At 37.8% G+C, this 22,703-nt stretch overlaps 1 long non-coding RNA gene across 1 annotated transcript; it reads left to right on the top strand.

The window, feature by feature from the left end:
- The first annotated feature begins 1,177 nt into the window (after positions 1-1,177).
- Positions 1,178-21,386, top strand: LOC114138598 (uncharacterized). Its single transcript, XR_003594244.1, has 4 exons — positions 1,178-3,235; positions 10,281-10,312; positions 13,391-13,508; positions 15,028-21,386. It is a non-coding gene; the product is annotated as an uncharacterized LOC114138598 (long non-coding RNA).
- The last annotated feature ends 1,317 nt before the right edge of the window (positions 21,387-22,703 follow it).

Below are 22,703 nucleotides of genomic sequence, written 5' to 3'. Positions count from 1 at the left end.
TACATTTAAACAATTATTATCAATATATGCAAATTTATACAGATGCATCAAAAATAAATGGAAAAATAGGAGTAGCTTTTGTAGTACCAGAATTCAATTTAAAAATGGGAAAACGAATTACAGATGGATTATCAGTATACACAGGAGAAATGTTGGCAATATTATTAGCTTTACAATGGGTAGAAGAAATAAAACCATTAAAAACAGTGATATGTTCAGATTCTAGCTCTGCACTATTAAGTTTAAAGAACACTCAATCAGATAGTAGGATGGACATTTTATTAGAAATATTTCATACATTATTTAGGATACAAAATATGGGTTTAATAGTTATATTTGTGTGGGTTCCAGCACATATTGGGGTTGAAGGAAACGAGAGAGCAGATAAAATGGCAAAGAGGGCAATTCAAAATCCTATTGGTTTTACAGTTAAAACAAGTAAATCTGAGGCAAAGAGTATGGTTAAAGGAAAACTGATGGAAAGATGGCAAAAAAGGTGGGATGAAGAAAAAACAGGAAGATGGTTTTATAAAATTCAGAAAATAGTAGGAGAGAGAAGAAATGGAAGAAGAAATAGAAAGGAGGAAAGGGTGATAACAAGATTAAGATTTGGACGTACAGGACTTAATTATACACTTTTTAAAATAAAAAAGCATGATAATGGCAAATGTGATTACTGTGGAAAATATGAAACAATAGAGCATATTATATTAGACTGTCATAAGTATGAAAGAGAAAGAAGATGCATGAGAAGAGAGTTTGAATGTATTAAGGAAAAGATTAATTTATTAGATATTTTGAGGAAGAATTTGGGGAGTAAACACATACAAATAATTATTAAATATTTAAAGACAACTAAATTGTTTCACAGAATTTGATTATAGTAGGTGTGTTTGTGAATATGTGCATGATCTAGAGAGGTATAGTATAAAGTTAAGTATAAAAATGGATGAATGTGTGTGTATATATATATATATATATATGTGTATGATTTATTTATTTAGTTTATTCATTATTGTTATTTGTAGGAGTATATTTAAATTTATATAAATAGATAGTCCATCTCGAACCACACTCCATACCAGTAAGTGGCGGTAATGCTACTTAAAGTTTGTTGCCAACCGCCAAAAAACTCAAGAAGAAGAAGAAGAAGAAGAAGGTAAGGCCGCAAAGCTTGTTTTTTAGACATATTGTGGTTTTGATGATGAAGGGACACATGTAGAAAAAAAAAGAAATAGAATGACAAGATTTGCGGTAAGTTTTTGAAAATTGAATCTGCTTCATGTTCATTGTGCATTTTCTTAATTATTTGTTCCAAAAGTGTATTTTGCTTTTGCTGAATGCTCAAATGTGTTGCAGCTGGGTCACATAAACTAAAAAGGAAAATAGCTGTAGCTGTTAAAGACAGAACTGACTGTGACAGGGGTAAAAAAAAAAAGGAGAAAATATAAAGACAAATATCTTTCCTTAATTTTAACACTGGCTGGAAATGCTGGCTGCATTTGAAATAAAATTTAAAAAAATATTTGATACGCTTGGCTTAGAAGTGAAAAACGGTTTGTGCTGAAAAGGTCAAACTAAATGTCAGACATAAACCCACAAATTTAACATTATGATCTTTGTGCATTTGGTGCAGGTTTTTATTGCTGACTGAAACAATTAATTTCTCCGTGGGTTTGATTTTATCAGATGACCTAAACAGACACCTGCAGAAAAAAGATCGAAGCAAATGATGGTGCTTGATTTTAAAAATGCTACAATGAGGGTGTAGCATTATGTGCGAAATTAGGTGTGAAAATTATGACCAGCTGCATCTTTCTTCTTTGCATCTGTCTTTGAATTATAATAATCAGGATATCGTTTGCATTTGAGTCAAAATTCAGAAAATACTTGTATAAAAGATGCTTGTGCACATAGGCTACGACATTTTGTAGCATTTTCCCATTTACTTCCACTTGGTTTGCAGTGGTACAGTTTAAGCTAAGAGTCTGGCATTAATAGATGAGTATAAAGGCAGTGGAAGTGCATGTCGTTGTATGTCACTGAAATGTTAAGAAGAAATGCAGCAGTGATTGAATTATTTTTCCGCAAAAAAATCTGACAGCTTTTCTGCTTGAAAACTCTTTCACGTTTCAGTGAAACTGCTATTCCCTGACTTGCACTTTATGCACCTGTATAAGATTTGTGTTTGTGGTTTTTTTTCTTCTTTTTTAGAGGGAGACAGGGTTTTTCTTCTTGTCAGGATTCCCTTTTTTTTTTTTAGTGTTTAAAAAAAACACAAGACCTGCAAATCTTGGACTGGCCACTAGAGCATTTTTGTGCAGGGTAGGTATTTACTAGACCCTTAGTGTCTCACTCATGAATATTTCCCTCTATTAGTTTTAGTCCTGTCTGTCTCTTGTGTGGACTGGTGCGTGAATCACTCCTTGCACCCTGCTGATATTTACATTATTTATGAGCTATGATTTTTGTTGCACTCCAGAAGTGTTTTTTGCCTTTCGAGTTTGCAACCAGGAACTTAGTTTTGCAGAAGTCTTGAGTACAGCGAGTACAATACTTCTTGTACTTGTGACAGCACAAGCATTTGTGTTCTGTAGCTCTATTCTTCTTTTTTTTCTTTTGTAAATAAAAAAATAGTTCAGAAGGGGAAGCTAGTTGACGGGGCAGGCGTCTTTGTCAAAAAACACAGAGTGGTTTCTGCTCTCTGTAACTTTCATTTTAGTTCTCCATCCTCTAACTTTCAAAGATCAGCAAGCATTAACACACACACCGGGTGTTCCTACCTTTTGGTTTTCCACATAATATCTGATTCCTGTAAAAAAAAAAAAAGAAGTCTACTGTCTTTACTAGCACCATAGGCTGACTCAGCACTCAAAACTATTCAACTCACATTTCTGTGAGTTGAACAGAAATGTGTTTTGATCGTCATACTGTTTTGTTTCTACAACAATTTTTTTTTTTTTTTTACAATAGTATAAGAAATAAAAACTCAATGGCTTGCTTAATTATTTTCAACCTGGTTTTGTAAATTTCCCAGCAACACGATTCAGTAGCACCACCCGTAAATCATGACATCTTAAAAACACGGGGAGAAGCATTGGCACGTTTTTCTTAAAATGTCTGCCACTTAATCACCCAGGTGTTTTTTTTTTACAAGTTCCTGTGATAAAATTGACTCACAGTTCACCTTCGTGTTGCCTTCTGACGTCCGCAGCTCAGGCAGATACTCATCAAGGTGTGCTTTGTGTGTGCACTGGGATCAGACAGAGTGTCATGTTTTTCTTAGCAGTGGTGACTCACTCACCGCGGCGTCTTCTTATCGCTGCTCTTCTTCTAAATCTGAAGAACTGGTAATTTTGAACGTATGCAAACCTTACAGGTATGACTGTCTCATTGAAAACTGTTTTTTTTTTTTTTATGGTTAATAAAACTGCTTTACCCAAAAATCATGGTAAGAATGTTGAGGTTTTACTGGCAGTCTGTGTTAAAACAGTCTTTTGTTTCAAGGATTTTCATAAATAACACATCAGGAAACCTTCTTGCTTAATAACATGTGACTTTTATTCTCAGTAGGGTTAAAATGAGTTTAAACTAACCCGGCGTAAGGATTATGAGGATTAGGCTGAAGTTTCAATATCCACCTATATCCACATACACTGTTCCCAAACTACCATTTCACTAAATGCCAACATTTCCAATTAGCATTGCTTTATTATTTCAAAACCAGCATAGAGCAGGACTTTTTAATCTTGCTGAGTTATGTCATCAAAAGAGAAAATAAATAGATATCAACTGGATGATTCGTTGAAAGAAGCAGTGTAATTGTGCTTTTTACAGCTACACTGACATGTACAGTGGTGAAGTGAGGAACATTAACAGGAGCGTTCCTAAGAGACGGAACTCAAGGAACGTCTAAGTTTTTCCCAGCAGCCCGTCCCTCAAAATCCAGGATGACTGGCATCCATATAAAATTTTCTGCACCAAAAACATTTTTTGTTTGTGCTTATTTTCGTCAATAAGTCTTTCAGACATTGTACTATATACACGATCACTTGCTGCACATGGTACTACAGCGTTTGAACGTGGAAAATGTAGAGAAATATTTTGTTTTTGGCTTACTTTGCTAATATGGCTGGAAAATCTTACTGGTTTTCAAACGTAGAAACATGGCTAAACTGGGTTTGAGAAAATTCCTTACTATCAGGTAAATAGTGTAAGTAGCTGCTCTTCTCTTCTGAAAAGTTTCTAAAGAATCTAAATCAACTAGCGTGAGCAAATCGTTTTGGTTATTTTTGTTCGTTGGGCGTAAATCACAGTTACTTGTTTTCTGTTGGTTTGTAGATCCAAACAATAATATGTGCAATGAGTGTATTTACAAGGAAATCAAATCACAAAAAAACCTAAACAAAAATTTTAAATTTAACTGACGTTCAATTTGTAAAATAATTTCCTTCACACAAATGATTTTTCACTTAACACGGCCTTGTTCAATGCAACTGACCAATGTCACATTTAGTAAAGAAGTATGCAAATGCTAACTCTCTCAAAAGTGAAAGAAAGGCAATGCAAGCTAACAGTACAGAGATAATTATTTCATTTATTTATCTTTTGGTTCTTCCAGTGTAAAATAAATCAGTTTATTGACTTTTAATAAACAAAACTACAATTTCATGGCCAAATCCGTAGAATTTTTGTTTGTGACTGATTTCTGAAACAACTGTGAAAAAAAATAAAAATAACGCACCTACTGATACAAAGTATTGTCTAAATTTATAGAAACCAGACTACAGCTTTCTAGACTGACAAAAAGTTGCACTAACAAAAACTATACACTTGAATAAACTGTTGGATGAATCCGAACAATTCATCTAACAGTGAACTGTAGTTAAAATATATTTTTTACACACATGAGCAGACGCTTCCTTCCCGTTTTATTAAGGCGTGGGTTTGGAGAGGGAAGTCAACGGAGCAAAGAAGACCGTCCACGTCTGCGAGGGTTCAGGCATGTGTGAAACACTGACAGAGAGAATATGCCCAGACATGTCTCAAACCAATCTTACCACACACACACACACACGCGCGCGCGCGCACGCACACAAGCGTACACTTAAAACAGATAGGCAAAGTTATTTTTGTCTTTGTGTTCATAAACACTCAAGGACACACACACAGCCAGGGCCTGCAGTCGAACACCAGCTGCTCCCACACATTTACCACCCATAATAAATCAATCTCAGCTGCGACTCGTATGTTTATATGTTGGGTCAACCAAACAAATCTCGCACTGTTGAAAATAATTCTTCCAATCTTAATAGTTTTTCTTTCACTTGAATGACTTGTGTAAGCCTCTCCCAAATACAACGTACTGCTGTGCATTACCTTTAGTTCATGATTTACGAGCATGAGATTGGAAAACTACAAAATCACGTCTTATCTGGTCAGATCTGCCGTTTGCAACTGGTGTAGTTTTTTAAACAATTGTGTAAACAGGAAGTGTGGGAAATAAAAAAAAAAGGAGAAATATGGGTCAAAAAGTGACACGCATGAACTGTGTGCATCTCGGTGACAATTTGTTGCAAAGCTCTCAACCAAACGACCAAGGATGCTTCAGCAAAGACTTTTTAACAGACAGCCATTAATGAAGCGGCTTCTCTTCTCCTGAATGTCAAGCAGAAGGCAAATCTTTGTCGTAGTTTTTTGGAGACGTTTCACTTTTTGTCCAGTTCTGAATGTGGTTGGAGGTAACAGGGGTCACAAATTGACACATCAACAACAATCAAACTAATATGGCTCCAAAGGGGCCATTTGGAACAGAGGGCATCACAGCATAGAATTGGTTAATCAGTCTGAGTAAATGAGTCTGCTTACAAGAACCAACAAGTAGTCACTGTTTCCAAATATAGTAACATTGTGTAATATCTCCAGAGTGAACCACTCTCTGCTCAAGCTAATCAAATAAAAAAAAAACAACCTTGCTAAGTTTAATGTTCACATAATTGTCAACACAACTGTTAAAGGTGAAGACATTTACTGAACTGATTCCTAATCAAACATTTTGCTGTTGGGCATCTTAAAGTGTGAAGCATTACCCCGCCCCGGACGATTTTTTGAACAATTCAATGACAGCGGGCGGAGCCAAGAGGCATTGATGGGCGTGGCCAAGTGAACACAGTGTTGCAAGGTCGTCTGTAGGGCAGGATGTCACCGACAGTCGTAGCAGAGGAGACACTTTCCACTCCTTGTCAAAATAAAATAAATCACACGGTTTCAAACTTGAGCAACACTATCAATCATTGCTCTCCACGTTTGCTAGTCCAACTCCTGGTTGAGTGATGCAGTTACACCCAGCTGTGCTGCTGTAACCAATAGTAAAATTCAACTGCACATCCTCCGGTTGACCTAATGAGGTCAGCGCTGAGAAGGTTTGAGGCACAATACTTTAGAACTAAACAAATGTATATAAAAATGTCAACATTTGTACAGAAACATGAAGATGAGATTCTTAATACCATATTTTCCAGACTATAGAGCGCACCTCACTATAAGCTGCCACCTACAAAGTTTTTTTTAAAAACAGGAAACTGGAAATACAGCAGAGGGCTGCATCCTTAATAAATCTGCAGCCCTCCGTCTCCAACCCCGAACCATAAATTCGTTCACAGAGCTTACATGCAGCGGTTCTATTTCCCTCCAGATCAACAGCCTTCAACTCAAAAGCTGCATCATATGAACTTCTTTGTGTGGTTTCCATGATGAGGGCGTATGAGTTTGAAAACATTTCTCAGTCGTGCCTGCTGCTAGCATGTGCTTGTTCTAAATGAATCTTCTTTGATTTCCAATTTTGACTTCCAATGATTCACTTCCTACTAAAGAGCCCCCTGGTGGATGAAGAAAAACTCACAGAGAAGCCGCACCGGGTTACAAGCCGCATGGTTCAAAGAGTGGGAAAAAAGTAGCGGCTTATAGTACGGAAAATACAGTAAATAGTATTTACTGTAAAAGAAAAAAAAGTCAGAAGGGTTGAATCACACTGAAGGATAGTAAAAATGAATATTTTCATAGTGATTGAAAAGAATCATACCATTAATACAAGTGGATGAAATCAGCTTCCTCCACATGGTGAACAGATTTAGCCTTAGATGGTGCGAACCTCCATCGTCAGGATGAAAATCAGGGCAAAGCGTCAACTCTTCTTCACTTGAAGGAGGCTGTTAGAGCATCTCTGTATGCGTCCTGGTCTCTTTTCTTTTGAGGTTTTCAGGGAACCTCGCCCAAGGCCCAACCCAAGACATCCTGAACAGTCAAGATGAATCATTCTTGTCTGAAAGCACTTTGGGATCCACAATTGGCGAACGTGTCTGATGTCTGGGTTTCTGTACCCCAGACACACAGCAAGAAGACAGATTTTTTCCTCCATAACTGAGACATACTCATTTCAGATGCCTGTCTGTCATGGAGGGTAAAGAAATAACTGAGACTAAAAAAGGGAGAGGTGGGAAATGAACGTTTTCCAATTCCCTAATTCTTTTATGGCAGTTCTTGTTTCTAAAAAAGTGTATTTACATACCGGTTGCATAATGATCTAGTTCTTGCTCATAAAAGTGACAAATAACCTTTAATGATAAAGTCCAACAATCTGGGGGTGAGTTTGTTTACTGAAAACTGTCTGCTCAGTCTATTCAGTCAGACTTTATGGTGTGTCATTATTTTCTTCTTAAGTTGTAGAATTAAACAATGGCCGCTCTCCTTCAAGTTCTGACCACAGGGTTTCATTACATGTCTACTTGAGTAATGGCTGATTACGAGGTTTTTCCTAGATGGAAGAAATTGATGCATGTGTGTTGCAGCTAAGTTAGTAAAAATAAGAAAATGCGATCCACTCACTTGTTGCACCAACTCACTGGAAAGTGACTCAAGCCAATTTCGACCCCCAAAAAACGTGACCCTAACAGTAACAGACAATAATGTGGCTGTAGAAAAGCTTTGAATATAGGTTTTGGCCATAGATATTCCATATTCTATACGGTTTAGTTCAATTTTAAAAATCCCCTACATTGTATAAAAGATGCAACTGTTGAACTTGTTTAATTTATTACATTTTAAACACAAAGAGGTACGCATGGGCTCGTAAATATCGCGACTTTGGTTTCACACTTGAAGGGAACTTGCTTTCTTTTTTGCTTCTTCAAACCGATGTCTCTGTGTTGAAATATGAAACTGCACAGTCATACCGGCCCTGGTATAGTTGTTTATGATATCACCAGGAAGTATGCAATTCTTGTTTTTAAAAGTGTGACGCCTGAATCCAAGTGCGGTTTTAAAAACTGCCTTTATGCGCTGAAAAAAAGATTTAGCAACTTTTCAGGTCGCTGTAGAAAAGGGCCACAGCTACAGAACAACAACAGAAGGAAATAAACAGAGAGATAACTGACAATAGGCAAAATTTATGACAACAAATCTGAAACGATTGCTGATAACATCTCTTTTTCTTTTTTTGTTCAAGCATTACTACAAAATGAGACATCTGAATGATCGTTATGGCTACAAATCTGATACAAATGAGGCAGAGATCCAACTGGATCACTGCCTGTCTGCCAGAGAACGAACCAACTCTGATCTTTATGACAACAAATCTGATACAAATGAGGCAGAGATCCAACTGGATCACTGCCTGAATGAACCAACTCTGATCTTTATGACTATAAATCTGATACAGATGAGGCAGAGATCCAACTGGATCACTGCCTGTCTGCCAGAGAACGAACCAACTCTGATCTTTATGACAACAAATCTGATACAAATGAGGCAGAGATCCAACTGGATCACTGCCTGAATGAACCAACTCTGATCTTTATGACTATAAATCTGATACAGATGAGGCAGAGATCCAACTGGATCACTGCCTGTCTGCCAGAGAGTGAACCAACTCTCCCTCCTTCAGTTCACTACAAAATCCATTTTGTCTTTCCACACATAATTCTGCTGACGCCCACACTGCTGTTAAAATCAATAAAAATCTTGCACGGGTCCTCTATGTCAGATCATGTCCTATTTCTAATGACGCTGGATATTAAAGTCTTCCAGAGTTTATATGAGGGGTAAATAGTGCCCCCACAATTAAAGTGCAATAGTCCAGACTTCCCAAAGATGACCTGATAATGTATCACAACCAAAACCAACCAAAAGATAGATTTTGTCTAGCATGACTGTTTTCAGTTCATGTATTTGTCTATTAATTGATGCATTTATAAAAAAAATGTTAACAAAAATTGTATTATTATTATTGTTGCACCAGATATTATTGTTTTTTAAAAAATCTGATTAAGTGGAATTATTAAAGATTAGTTATTCATTCACAAAATGTTTAATTAACTAGAGCTTTTTTGTAATATTTATATTGGATTAACACTCTGAAGTGAATGAAAGGCATTCTAACTGTGATATGGAGGTTTGATATGAACATACCTCCTTTTGACAGTGCTCGGTGTAAAAAAAATGAATAATAATAATATAAATAATAATAATAATAATGCATTTCAAAATAAACTGTGTATGTGAAATCCCTCCAAATGTGATTTTGTATCAGTTCTACATTTTTACAGACTGTGAGTGGCCAATGTTTCTAGTGAAACTAGAACTTTAAAATCTTAAATTATTAATATGATTTAAGTTAAGAAATTCTGGAAGGAATATCATGAGCCACGCCTAGTGACCTCTCACCCAGATGATAAAAATCACATCACTCCTATCACTAGAACTATCTAAGAAGCTCTCATTCTCATCATCTTTTAAACAAATGCTGTAACCTTTGGGTTACTGAATGAATGTTTAATATACCTAATGTTCTTATAGCTGTTCTTATAACAACAGCCAATGTGTGACATCTGTGCCAAATGTACAATATGCTGAGGCCATCTTTTAGCAATAACCTCATTCTCCTCATAAATAAACTTTGCATGTGTCAGTGTCCCTCTAAAAAGACACCCTTCAAGGCTCTCTGGTTATATAGCTGTACAGGAATAGCTCAGCCAATCAGCAGAGGCAGGTAGTCTGAGTCATGCATCATCAGCCAATCAGCTGAAACGGTGATAAAAAACAAAATGAGTCACAGTTGGTGAGGAAGAGAGCTGAGGCACCGAGCAACAGCTCTTTATTGGTTAATTTGCTCAACCAATGACCAAGTGGGGATTCATGAAAAGTTGAAAGAAGACATAAAAATAAATGACATTGTTTGTGCTTAATAAACATGTTTTTTGTTGTTGTTTTTTGTTTTTCACCAGGTAACATCAGCTCACTCAGCTGTACAAAGCAGGTGGGTACAAATAGAATGCAAATAAAAAGCAGACATTTGTCTATTACTTCTAAAATCACACACATGCACTGAAGTAGAGTTATCATGTTAAACTGGAAATAAAATACTGCTTATTACCTGCGAAGACCAGAATTAATGGTCATAAATGTCTGTTAAACAAAACACTCTGTTACTTTCCAACAATCTGGATTGTGGCTGAACCAATGAGTGTATAGTTCCTACATAAAAACGTGGAAAGACTTTTATTTTGAAACATAAAAATATGTGTGGCTCAGGTATTTTCATCTGATCCGTTGGATGAGTAACTGCTACACTATAACTGATGAGCAGCAGGTTTTACCAACACTACGCAGGTGGCTGTGCTCTGGTGTAATATTTTGCCACCACTTTTACAGTTTACCTGAAAAATGCAAATATAATTTTTTAGAAAAATGTGAGCAAATCACAACGAGGAAACTTGGACTCAAATGTTTAGTTCAGCTACTAAAGCAACATATCAAACTTTGTTGGTCTCATTCAGAAATATACAGTTATTAAAATGATCTTTATCAGAAATATGGCTTTTTTTCAGACAAGAATTCTCCATATTAAGACTGTTCCACCTAATTTTACTACATGTCTGTGGTTACTTGTTTTAGCATATTACTTGATCTCAGACTCCTCTGAGGCATCAACATCAAACATCAGGCATGTCAAAACTGAATTTTAAGGTACAAGCCAGAAAAAAAGGACTTCCTTTGTTCATTTTTGTAAATAACAGCATCGTGTCCCTTTTATTCTGGGATTATTCAAATTAACTGGTGGTTTATTTTATTCTACATGTGATCTCCCTATCTCTATACTACTTTATTACTTGCTGAGTGACCTAATCTCTGGCAGACTATTTACATGAGCGGTACTCTCGATAGCCCTAATCAGCTGTTGTGAGCCTGCTGATTCACTTCTCATTTGTAACACATTTTTCACTTCCTGGATGCGGTTGTCTTCAAATGCTCTGAAAACACAGTAGAAAAAACAAATAACTATTACAGATTTGTTCGTTCTCCTCATGAATAAACCTCGCATGTGTCAGTGTCCCTCTAACGCTAACGCTGTAACGCTGTTAGAGGGACACATCTAATTAGGAATTAGAAAAGTTGTTTTAAATTTTTCTAATTGTTTTCAGGAATTACTAATTGCAAACATTTGTCTCTGAATAGGCTCTATTAACTTTCATACTATCAGACCCTCGGGCCTCAAATAGGTTCAGTTTTTGTTTTGAGTTGCTCAGTTTCATGAGGTTCATCGACTGCGGTGTCCAAAATATAGCAGAACAGAAAGTCAAACAAAGATGAATCACGAATTTGCTTCATATAATCTGACCTGAATTTCAAAGGACCTCACAGCCCTCAGTGAAATACTTTAGACATCCTCTGAAAACACTTACCATCATTTATTTTAAGCGTTTAACCATGAAACATACCTCGATATGTGTTATGCACATTGGAAACTGTCTTAGCACAGTTTTCCTCATGTCTGCTTTAGGGGGTACAGCCAACCAGGAGCTAAAGAAACTAAATGGTGCTCCTGTATTGGCTGCTTTGCAAACACCAGCTCATAGCGTGTCGGACAGATTTGTGTCTGGGTGTTTCCCCCGTCTGCATTTTGTTTTGAATATGTTAAATATCTGGAAGAAGGAACGCTTGTCCAAATATTTGCGACGTTCCAGAGAAAGATGAGCAAATAGGTGAATCTGCAAAAACTGTAGTGCGAATAGGCGAGGTCCACTGTGCTCTCCTGCAGGACTGACTTTGTGTTTCTGTCCCATTTGAAGGGGAGCTTCCTCCCAGTCTAAAATATTTTGTAGACTCCATGGACTGTTTTCCTGGGTTGTCCTGTATTTAGCTCCAGTGATCATGCTATTAACTCCATGACCAGCTTCCCTGTCTCTGCTGAAAAGTGTCGGTGTGTGAATGTTGTGGTCTAAGTAACGCAAGATACTTACTTCTAATCTCAATGTTACTCTCCAGCCCAATGCAGGAAAACAGAAACATTAATCCCTTCATTAGGAAGCAGCTCAGTCCATACTTCAATGGCTGGATCAATGGGATAATTTGTTGTTTTTTTTATGACAGTATATGAGTTATCTGGAGTAAAAAAAATTCCTAAGTAAAGGTTGAGAGTGAGTTTTGATTATTTTGAAATTGCTGCTAATAGAATTGTTTGGTCGTGTTATTTGGTTTCAGACTTTGCTATATTGAATTATAATAATAACAATGAGGAAGAAAAGCTGCTTCTTTTGAACCTTCTGAACAACGCACCGCTTTGTGTAAATATGCTCACTGCCGTTCCAGTGGAAAATCCCTGATTTTTGACACAAGGAAGTCCTCTGTTTTCAAATCCCATGCATGGGTCTTTGTGAGATTCTGAGTACCCACAACACAGGATGAAGTATAGATTTTTTTTCAATAAATCAAAACACAAATAGTACCTGCAGAACCTTGAAACAGATATTTATTTTTTTATAACTATTGAAACAATTTCAGTAGTTATAAAAAAGTGTTTAACCCAGTAATGACAGTTTTACCTCTATGTGGTGTGACCCATACACTGAAACTGCAACTCAAAAGTTTTAAGTGATAAAAAACGTATTAATATAAAACTGAACTCACTGCCACAAAATTATGATGGTGTATTTTTCATAATGCTTACACCGTTGTATAATTTTCTACCTACCCTGTTTGAAAAAAAAGTGAGTTGTTCAAATCAAAACCAAACTTACATTAAAATACATAGAAATAATTACATTATTGGCAAAAAAGTGTTTAGTAAAATTAAATCAATGTGTAAATGAAAGGTTTTCTGCAGATACGTTTGTCTTTTGCTACAGAGAGCATTGTTTAGTATTACTTTAGTTTTGGTTTTTCTGGATTTGCAGCAGCCAAAGGAAAGCTGTGATATTTCTGTTTTGTAACAGTAACTACGACTAATCGTGGTTATTATTTATGCCAAGGCTGATTGATTTTTGAGATGAAACCTGCTAAGATTACAGATTCCACAGAAACAATAAAACACGGACACCTGTTCTCCTCTAAACAGCACTGGACCAGTTACGGCACGCAAAAAAATGATGAGGTCCTTTCCCCTCCAGTCGCTGCAGATTCCACCTCCGGCAGTGAAGAGGAAGGTGGGAAAAGGAGCGCTGGTGTACTTGCAGGTGAGGCTGGGCAGATCTGGGTAAATTCGGGGACCGGTACAATAACAGGCACATGTTTATTCATGTTTAGAGTACGCAGCCGCTCCTGTTGTTCGAATCAGTTGCCTCTGCTTCCTGGTGCTTTCATTTGAAGCTGGAATTTACCCGACTCTGCAGAAAATGAAACCAGCGGAAGTCGCAAAAGGAGCAAAGACAGAGATAGTTTATAGAGGATTCCATGCTATGACTTAACTCTTGGAGGAAGATGAATTTAAGAGCAACTCCAACTCAGCAACTCAAATGCTGGTTCATATTGCCAGTTCTGTCTAAGCTGCGCTGAGATCAGGTTATCGATTATCGCGATTCACTGTGGCTGCTGAAATGACAGCTGATCTGAGGTGAAACACAATAAACTACTCCCAACATGCTCTAATTTACTGTGTGTCAAAATGCTTTATTAGACAGCATTGGACAGAAAGAGTTATAGATTAGAAATGGTGAAAATATTTTTACTAAATAATTCTGGTTAATAATTCATGACAGTTTATGAGTCACCAACAGGCTGAGTTGCTTTCGGTGGTGAATATCAGATAAAAAGAACTTCAGCCAGATATACAGTAGTACTCTACTACCCTACATACTGTGCATGTGATACTGACTTTTGGTCAAAAATCAACACAAAGCAGCTATTTTTGACACAGCGATGATCCGGTAGTCATGTAAAGCAACTCTTACATTTACAAATTATATTTCAATAATTATATTCCGTCATCATTTTTAATAAAAGTTTATTTTGCTTTTAGATTTGTCTTCAGTAAAGTTTCTAAAGTAGCTCCAGTTTTAAACACTTTAAAAACTTTATACTCACTTTTTAAGATGTCAGTCTAACCCCCCCCCAGGCTGTGATTCAGTAAATCTCTGGCTGCTGATTGGCTCTTGGAGAAACTAAGAGGATGTTCAGAGTGGTGTGACCGCCCATAAAAGTGGGCTCATCCCTGCGGAAAGTACCTGAGATTTTTGCAGAGTCAGTTGTGTGTGCGCGTGCGTGGGTGTGTGTGAGAACCTGCTGACAACAAACGCGTTCACATTTATTGTGACACATATCTATTTGAGACAACAAAAAAAAGAAGTAGAGACTCCTAGTGCCGAGATACAAACAAATGTAAATTACACTGAAGTAAAATCAAAAAAGTGTAGATGGTTTACCGATGATCCAGAAAACTTCTAGAGAATCACATTAGATTCCTAAAGATCCAATATGATTCTTTTCATGTCTCATATTGGAATAATACTTGAGAATTATTCTAATATGAGTCAAAGACACCAGGATATGAGCTGGTAGCTTCTGGGAACTGACTGCATGATTTCTGAAACAGGGCAGACATAACAGGCTGAATATAGGGATCATTTCTTATCTGTTGCTTTTGTATTGATCCTTTAAACAGTAAAAACTGCATGAAAAATTATGCTTTGCTAAATTTTTTTTTTGTCTACATCAGTAAAATAATGTCCCGGTTCTTCCTGTTTCTCTCCCACTCAGACGTCACTGAGCAACACTCACAGCTGCTCTAAAACAGCGCCTGGTAGGAAAAAAGGAAGGACAGGGAGAGAGGACAAACGATGGCAAGAATCATCCGTCTGTCTCTGGAGACTGAGGCATAATCAGCGCACAGGAGATTCATCTTTTTCTCCAGCGAAACATGTTACTTTTGGATTTTCTGTGTCTTTTAATAGGCTAGGAATGTCAATTTTGTGATTACTGTAATTTTGTACTTGTTTGTTTGTTACTGAAGGAGTAAAAACAGAGACCGCCAGCTCAGGCTTACCTCAACTTGTCGTCTACGACACTTCATTGTAGTCAGTAAAGACAATACCTACTTAAAGTGTAATAATAATAAAAAAAAAAAAAACATACTACATTTTATGAGATCACAATCTAGGGAAATGTAAATTCAAAGTTCAGAGGAGGTCACATTTTGATGTGGTTTTATTTTTGTCGCATTTCCACTTTCATTTCACAATTATGTGTAGTGACCATATTGTGATGTCCAACACAGTCCTAAAACGCTTCAATCAAACACTTTTGATCCTTTGAATGCATCATCACGGTCTGTCCACATTTAACCATCTACTCCACGTCACACTCCTCCCTGGTCTAAACCTCTGCAAACCAGTGATCGGTTTCCGATTCACACCTCAACATATCCTTTCATTTGTTCAGTTTTCCTCACAGTGCTAAGGGAAATCCCAGGACCAGACAGTTACACCACTTCCTGTGTCATAATAAACCCGTTAGCTTCGACCACTGTCTGCTGAGAGTTTACTCAAATGCGGGTCAGAAGTTTGCCTCAAGATTTGACGCTCTGAGTACATGCGGCCCAAAACCTTGCAGCAGAAGTGACACGTTCGACATCTTGAAAAATACAGTACACGTTATCTAACTGATTCATTTGGGTGGTGTTGCATTTATGGGGAGAATGAGTTTGAGTCAGAGTTCTTTTGGTGTTGTCACTGAACTATCGGACAGTTTAGTCAACCACTTCTTTAGACCCGCAGAGGGCACTTAGTGATGAAAATTGATGAGTCACTAAAACACTTGATGAGTCACTAAATCGCAGCGAACCTTTTTTTGCTAATAGCGTAAGTTGAGTTGTTTGACTTGTAACCCAGACAACAGAAGCTCTAGCTTTTCCAGAGAACTGTTAAGTTCCCTCATTTGAAACTCATTATGTAGCCAAATGTATTGGGTCATCATCACACTGAACCATTGAATTCAGGTCTTAATGTCACTTCTTCTTCACTTCCATGGACACAGGTGTTTGATATGGCGCAGCTCAGCGTGAAGCTCCTGCAAACATTTACGATGAAATGGTTTGAATTCCAGTGTGGTGCTTTCTGGGAAGCCACCTGTGCAAAAACAAGTGAGATCGTAAAATTTCCTCACTGCTAAATTCCAAAGTCTGCTCCTCGTGGTATTGTGACAAAGTGGAATGGAGTTCTGCAAAGTCAATAGCTGCAGACCTCCAGGCTTTATGTGGCGATGTCATTATATAAATCGCCAGATGCTGTGGTGTGAAGCATCCTGCCACCGGACTCTAGAGCAGCGGAGTCATGTTTCCTGCAGTGGTGAATCATGTTCCTCTGTCTAAGGAAGAACAGACTTACTTGACTGAACTGTGTCGCGCTTAAAGTTTGGTTCAGGGGTAATGACGGTTTGATAATTTGGTGCTTGTAACTTTGTGGGAACAGTCTAGAGATGACCCGCTCTTCAACAGGACGGCTGAAGTGCACAAAGCAACGTCAAAGACTTGGACTAGCAAGATCAGTGCGGAGAAACTTGACTCCGCACCTAGTCAAGTTCAGAGATCTCAACTCTTTGAACGTTTTTGGTGTGAATTTGAATGGAGACTGTAAGTTAGGATGCCTTGTCACACTCCTAAGCCTCAGAGAGTTGGAGCTGTGACACAAGTATGCCTCCATTTGACCCATCGCCTAGTGGAGAAGTGGTGCAAGTTGCTAGCGCAAAGTGTCTGTCTTTAGTAAATACTTGTTTAAATAGCAAACAACAGAAATTGTGAGAGTGAAGGCCAGAAAACGGGAGCGGGGAAAAAAACACAACAAAACAAAAAGGAACAAGACAGTAAACTGGAAGGTTGCGTTTAAAATGATTTAGGAGAGATGCAGAGGAGCCATTTTGCTTCTCTTCTACTCAACGTCATGGAGGGACTGAGACCAAAATCATTAACCCTGCTAACCAGAGCATATCGACCTTACCAGAACATGAGCCTGTGCCCAAATGCTGGTCCATGAGGTAAAAGTGGTCATGGAGCCATAAACAATTTTGACTGCCTCAACCGTGTCTGTCAAGGAGTCATGGAGTACAGATTCTGCATGATTGGTGGGCTGAGAGAAAAATGAAGTGCTGCCAAAACAAGGATGCTAATTTTAAAGCCTCTGAACCAGCACACAAACAACAGAAACAGATCTTCTCTAGATTTCCCCTCAGTTGCATCCTGGTAAACATTGGGTACATCCCAAGATAGTGTCTGCTTACTCTACGTCTTTTGGAGCAGAGTTTTCCATTCCATGTTGCATTTTCAGTGATGTTAAAAGCTTGTGATGTGGCGAAACAGGCTTCAGTACAAAGGCTTCATGGCCCAGCAGTATTAACCTATTTTGCACAGGGAATAGAGGGATGAATACACAGATACAGTTTGAATCAGAGTGTGTATTGTGGGCTACAACTTTGAGAAGAATTGTTGCTGTTTGTCAGGACATTTTGTAGGCTGACGATTTCCTTCCTACGCAACTCTGCTCGATTCCAATCTCCCTTCACTGCTCCGCCTGGACTTTCTTCCATTCAAATGGATTTCTCCTGTAGAATCTCACCTGGCCAATCAGCGAAAAGAAGAAGTTGTGAACAAAGATGTAGATTTTTTTTTTTTTTTTGCATTGTTTTAGACTGTCTGTAGTTTTAGCAATGGCAGCAGAGAAAGGGAACGAAACCAGTAAGTCCATGTTGGCCAAGCTTCCAGATATTAAATCAATATTAACAGCCATCTTGATTGACTCGTAAAAACACTTTGCTCCACACTTCATACAGAGGGTTTGGACCCTCAGTTGTTAGGAAATGATTGCTTCCTGGAGACATGGTCTCCGTTGTTGATTTGAATATGACCCAATCGCTAACGTTTGACCGTGACATATGTAATATGCCGGTTTGATGCTACAAAGCTAACTGGAAATTGTGTGTGCTGTAACCTTTCTACACTAATGGCAATACAAAGTAAAAAAAGAAAAAAGTATCGACTTAATTATAAAACGAATCAATTAAATGGATAAAATGATGCAACAGATTCAACTTAAATACAATAATTGTGACTCAACATGTTCGTCTTGGAGTAGCTTTACAAATGCTGCTGCTGGAACAAAACGCAGCGTTTAAAAACAGGGTTTCTTAATGGGGAAGAGAGAATTGAAGAGAGAATTGCCAAGCAGAACAAGATGGCTGTTATTGGCTGTCATTGTTCATAACTCCCCTTTCTGTTCGCTGAAATTTTACCGGAGAAATCCACTTCAATGGGAGAAAACCCAGACGGAGTACTGAAGAGGGATTAAAATAGAGCAAAATTGCATAGGAAGGAAATGGCACTACATAACTATCATTATTCATATTCGTATTATTATGGATAGAGCTCCTAAAATGGCTCTAGCCATGCGCTCCTCCACGTTCTTCTGCTGCCTGCTAGCCTTCAGGTCAGATCCAATAACATCTCAGTTGCATTGAACTGAGATTGTAGGCAGTAATCAGATAACATTCACCACAGAAGAGGTGGTGAGTTTATCATGGAGACGGTCACCTGTGTCTCTCACCAGAATGCTTTCCTGGTCCCCCCAGTTAGAGCAAACATTGTAATGGTCTCTCTGTTCGTTTAACAAGGGAATCTCAAAGGCGAATGTAGTTGATGTTCGCTCTCAGTGCTCTGCATGTCTGAATGCAGCTCAACAGGGTCAGCGCCGTGGGGATTACCGAATTTCTTTTAAGGATTCTATTAAAATATTTCCTTGAGCCCTTCTCTGAAAGTTCTAATCTAATCCATTTGTCTTTTCAGCTATCTGAGCATTATCTAAGCATTTATGATAAAGAGACTGTTTCTTGGGCAGTCGCAGATACAAATCAGAAGGATGAAGCATGTTTACTTTAATGTGTGTGATATAGATTCCACTTTCAAGCAGAACGTGAGCCACACACCCCACTACCAGCTTCTGTGTATCTGCATGTATGCACAATCGCTGATAGCAGGTGTGTGTGTGTGTGTGTGTGTGTGTGTGTGTGTGTGTGTGAGGACATTAACTTCCAAAAATGGTTGAAGCTGCCAAGAACCGAGTTGTTTTCACAGTCATGTTACTGCTTTTACTGTTTTCTCAGAAATATTTACACAAGCAGCAACGTTGCCTCAGTTTGTGGCATACCATACCAAAGTCATATCATAAGTCATGAATTGAATTTGTTGTGAAATTAGAACAATTCACAGCGGTAAAAAAAAAAAATAGATCACTTCCTCATTTAGGCTCCATTTCTGGGAAATCAAGGCATCTCTCAAGGTACAGTCAGGCATCAGATGTTTTTGTCACTTTAGTGCCAGTAATCGTCCCTCTTTTTTCCTGTGATTCTTTTCAAAGCTTTTCTGGTTTTATTTCTGGTGGTTGTGAGAAATAACTTCACATGCCACAGTGTGAACAGCTCAGTCGAGCTGCTTAAACTAGTGGCTTTTTCCAGCTCACACAGCTACGATGTGACTTGTGCCTACGGTGGCCCTGGAGTGCAAAATGCAAATTTAAAACCGGAAACAAAAACATTTCAGGACAGTCATTTCTGAAAACCCAAAAGCGAAACAGGAAACCAAGTCTTAGAGCACATGATTCTTAGCAATACAGCTTTTTGGGAAAAAGGAAATAATAAAAAAAAAACTTTTGCAGTTACAAAACAGAAACAGCTGAAACAGATTAGCAGTCATGAAACTAAATGGAAAAGAATCAAATCAAAACACGACTGATTTGGTTAACATCACGTCCAGATATATTTACTTAATGAGTTTTTCAGAAACAACCGAGAAACATGACAGGACTACACTGTCACGTGTTTCTCAATTGTTTGTGCCCCAAAGCCACAAAAGACATCTAAATACCTGTTAATGATAATTATATGTACACCATTAAATACTCACCAGTAAGTACATATGGTGAATATACAGTAAGTAGTTTTTTGTAACTTGGTTAATTCTCACTCACTCCAGACGTTTGTGCTGGATAGCAATTGTGTATATTTTGAACTTGTAAAATACGCGATGTAGTTTCACGTGAGCACATGTTACAAAAAGAAACAATTTAAAAAAATTAAAATGTTTTCATTTCAAAGTGCATTTTTTTTAGGCACAATGGGTTGTTTTTTTTTTTTTGCACAGTTTACTTACATAAAATTGTGAATAAATTCTAAATATATATATAAAAACAACATTTACTTTAACAGAAGAATGTAATGGTCTGGTAATGTGTTAACTTAAATAAATAAACCTTTAATGTTTCTTACTAAAGATAGCTGACTGTGCATTTATGGTCATAGTTTTTAATTTTAACTCACAATTTTGCTCCTGTTATTATTTTAAAGTCAGAGTAGTTTTGAATTGGTAGTGAATTGGTATGCTATCTGTAGCGTGGTTATCCCTATTTTTGCTCTGACTCATTGATGATCAGACTCATAGCATAGTCAGGTGTTTTCCATTGATCACATGCAAGCAAACTGCACACCAAAGATTGTTCTGCTGCCTCACAAACTTACAGCTACATATGTTGTAAACGCTGGGAAACGTAATGACTAATGTTTAAGCTGCGCTAAGCGTAGCGCCCCTTGCTTCACCAGAGGGAGCAGAGTGATAGACAGAAGGCCTCTGCCATCTTCATTTCATTTCCATCTATACTGTAGTGTAAAATCCAGATGTTGTAATAAATAAAAACAAAAAGACATAGGCGAACTATTGAAGTTTTGTGAGCAGCAAAAACTTAGAAAACAGTCGGTTTTGTTTGAAAGGAACCACCCGAAAAGCGGCTGCGTGTCTCTAGGGTCACGGCTGATGTGCTGTCAGACAGCAGACCGTCACTAGGTCATGTGTCTATACCAACACCAGCCCTTCATAAAGTTTACATTGGTTTTAACAGAAAATGGGACAACAAATTTTTAATACTAAGTATGCAATACAATTGGTTATTTTTTTAGCCATTTATTGCACATGTATTCAGTTCAATATCATTAATTACAGAGATAGAGTCCAAAAACAAAAACGATCAGGTTTTGTATGGGTCTTCTCAAGCTTTCACCTACATTGAAGGTAAAAAAAAAAATAGATGGTGATCAGCAATATTAGAAGCAACAAAAGACACTAAAGCAACTTGAAGCGATTTAGACGGAAATTCACAAGAACAAGCTTTCAATACAAAGAAATGAAACGTAGCTCCTCAAACCAAAACTTCAAACGTTATACCTAGGATAAATAAACACCAAAAGTCCCGTCTATTGCACACGCCTTTCACTTTAGTCAGGTGTTGCTCGTATGATTGTCCCTGGAGCTCAGTTTGAAATATCCACCTCTGGTTGCCTGAGGTGATAGATAGAGCAGCTTTGATACGTTTGTTTTTGAAGATGTGAAATCCTTTGATTCAGAAACCTGCGGTTGAGTTTCTGCAACAGTAGTTTTTTTGGTTTGTTTTTTCCCCCCCTCAGTGGGATTTAAAAGGTCTTTCACCAGCCTCACAGAGATTAGGCGTGTTTTTTTTTTCTTTCTGACATCTTGCTTTACAGTAAAATGGTTGCCGCAATTTAAAAGTGATGTAATGAGACACGTGGGGTGAAAAACAATGCCACGATTTCCCAGCTTTACACTTTTGAATCTGGAAAGTTTAAAAATGATGCTTTTAAACAGTTTCACAGTGTCTAGTAAGAACAACTCAGTCTTTTTTTTTTTCCAAGTTAAGGGATATGGTAGCTTCTTCTTTCTTGAGGGAATGCCAAAAGACAGAGTAGCTCTGTGTCACTGCATGACATGTTTACCCTTCTAACTGCCAGCAATTACATGCTGTGAGGAATAAACTTGTCATCAAGCCTCGGGGCACTAGAGCGGTGTGTGAACCGATCTCAGGGCGCATAGTCAAAGCAACCGATCAATCACGAATGGAAGCACGGCAGATGTTAGAAATATATGTTTCACGGTTTCTTAAAAAAAATGGAAACCTGCGTGTGAGTTCACAAAACCTGCATGACCTTAATCACATTTCCCGAGAATAAGTTACCCGGAATTTGTGACACAAATAGGGAGGGCTGAGGAGAACCAGCGTCGACCGATCCTACCATCAAAAGTGACTAAATCAGGCAATTATGTGAAATCCCAGCCAAAAAGCGAGAAAAACAGCAGCCCCGCTGTGTACTCCTGAACGTTTATCTGAAGCAGGATCTCTAAAAACGAAACAGTGACCAACGACTGACTAATGCGGGCTCATCCAAACCAAGAAGATTAATGCAATGTCTGAGCTTGTTCTGCTGTGAACGCCATTTCACATGCGATGGAGCTTATTGTTTATTTATTCATACCTCGGGGCAGAATTACATGAAAACTATCTTCATTCAACCAACTGAGAATCTTGCTTCGAACAGGAAAATCAACA

This window comes from Xiphophorus couchianus, chromosome 22, assembly GCF_001444195.1.
Source record: "Xiphophorus couchianus chromosome 22, X_couchianus-1.0, whole genome shotgun sequence".
Lineage (NCBI taxonomy): Eukaryota > Metazoa > Chordata > Actinopteri > Cyprinodontiformes > Poeciliidae > Xiphophorus > Xiphophorus couchianus.
The sequence above is the reverse complement of the archived record's forward strand: the minus strand, read 5'-3'. Positions and strand labels throughout refer to the sequence as shown.